Source organism: Myotis brandtii, unplaced genomic scaffold, assembly GCF_000412655.1.
Source record: "Myotis brandtii unplaced genomic scaffold, ASM41265v1 scaffold709, whole genome shotgun sequence".
In the NCBI taxonomy this organism is placed as follows: domain Eukaryota; kingdom Metazoa; phylum Chordata; class Mammalia; order Chiroptera; family Vespertilionidae; genus Myotis; species Myotis brandtii.
Genome location: NW_005370782.1, coordinates 1054616 through 1056809, shown reverse-complemented (window position 1 = coordinate 1056809; position 2194 = coordinate 1054616).

Genomic DNA, 2194 nt, shown 5'->3' with positions numbered 1-2194 from the left:
TTTTTTTTTTTTTTTTTCTGGGCCAGCTTTAGCTCTGAGGCCTCGCTGCTGAAAACATCGATACAATGTTGCGGTCCGAGCCCGGCTGAATGGAAGCCCTTTTCTGGGGTTTTGTTTAGCTTCTTATTTGCAACATAGTATATAGTTGCTTAGAGTTGCAACTGAGAGGCTGGCAAGTGAGGCGGGGAACGTTGGAGTCTGCAGCAAGCAAGCCCCCTGCTGGCTTCAGTGCCTGGCTGCCGGCCGCCATCTTGGCTGACAGGTAATTTGCATATACTCACTGATTAGCCAATGAAAAGGGTAGCGGTCGTACGCCAATTACCATGTTTCTCTTTTATTAGTGTAGATTAGACTTTCTAGAAATAGTAAATAAAGCAAGGAATATTAGAGCAGCATTTTTAAGAAATGAGAAAACTGTGAACAGTAGATTTTTACATTTAGTCTTTCAAGTATCAAGAATATAGAAAAGATTTGAGAAAACAAGCACTCTGATAGATTGCTAGGAACTACTGCTGGTACTACATTTCCAGTAAGCAATCTGGATTAAGATCCTTTTACCCAGAAATTTCACTTCTGGAAAAGCAAAGCTTAATGAAACAAAAGCTCTATAAAGCTTTGACCCCAGAATGTTCATCTCCCTTTTGTGAAAAGTGGAAAGAATCTATGCAATGACAGGAAAAGTTAAGTAAGTTAAGATAAAACAGAACCACCAGAAGGAAGTACTCCAGTAATTGTGGAATAAAGATTGCTGCTTTTTTTCCTTTGTGCATTTACCCCCTAAATGTCTAGTATGAACAATGTTACTGTTATATAATCATATAAGAAATAAAATTTTATACTACTCTGGCAAGGGACAATTTGACAACATTTAAGAAAACTAAATATGTATGTGTCATTTGATATAGCAATTCTGCTTATAGGAAACATCCCAAAGATATTCTTATAGCAATATATGTAAAATCCATATGCACAAGTACATTCATTACATCATTATGTGTAATTGAAAAATGTTAGGAACAACGTGAATAGTCAGCATAGAGTAGTTACATAATCTATGGTACATTAACACAAGGGAGTATAACAGGAGTATAAAAAAATGAGGAAGATTGCTATGAACTCATATAGAGCATTTCCAAGATATGCTGTTAGGTGAAACAAAGTTAAAAAGAGTATTTCTAGTATGCTAACTGTTGTGTAAGAGATAAGGGGAAATGGAAAATATATATGTATCTACTTATTTTTGCAAAAAGTGTCAAAGGAAGGAAAAATAAAAATGGGCAAATTAGATTCTTAGGAAATGCATTATGCTGCACTTGTGGACAAAGACTTCATGTTGGCAATTTATTCTCATAGTTCAGAAAAAAATGTGGAGAGGGAGAAAGGTAAAAGTAGTAAAATGCCAACAATGGAGACTTTTGGTGAAGGTAAATGGAAATTCTTTGAAGTCTTGAAGGTTTTCTTCAAGTTTGAAATTATCCTATATAATCCTATATAATTAAAGGATAATATGCAAATTGACCGATCAGTGGGATGTCCAGTTGCTATGACTTGCACTGACCACCAGTGGGCAGATGCTCAATGCAGGAGCTGCCCCGTGGTGGTCAGTGCGCTCTCACAGGGGGAGAACCACTCAGCCACAAGCTCACTCCCTGTGGGCCTAAGCCACAGTCAAACATTCCCTGAGGGCTCCCAGACTGCTAAAGGGCACAGGCCGGGCTGAGGAACCCCCCCTCCCGAGTGCACTAATGTCATGCACTGGGCCTCTAGTCCTATCTAATAATAGACAAACATGGTAATTAACCGTACCTCTGACACGCTTCCCATTGGCTAATCAGGGCGATATGCAAATTAACTGCCAACCAAGATGGCGGCCGGCAGCCAGGCAGCTGAAGCGAACAGGAGGCTTGCTTGCTCCAGTGAAGTAGGAAGCCAAGGTTCCTTGCCTGCCGCTGCTCGGCTCTGAGCTTGCACTCTAAGAAACAATGTTGCAATTATAGAAGCTAAACAAACCTCATGCTTTTAGCCAGCTGGCCGAGCTGGAGTTGCAACAGTGTTTCAATTATAGAAGCCAAACAAACCCAGATACCTGCTTTCAGCAGCCGAGGTCTCAGAGCTGGAGCCAAGCCTCAGAGCTAAAGCCGGCTCTCAGTTCCAGTGACAGCCATAGAAGGTAAATAAATCCCAGAATAAAAAA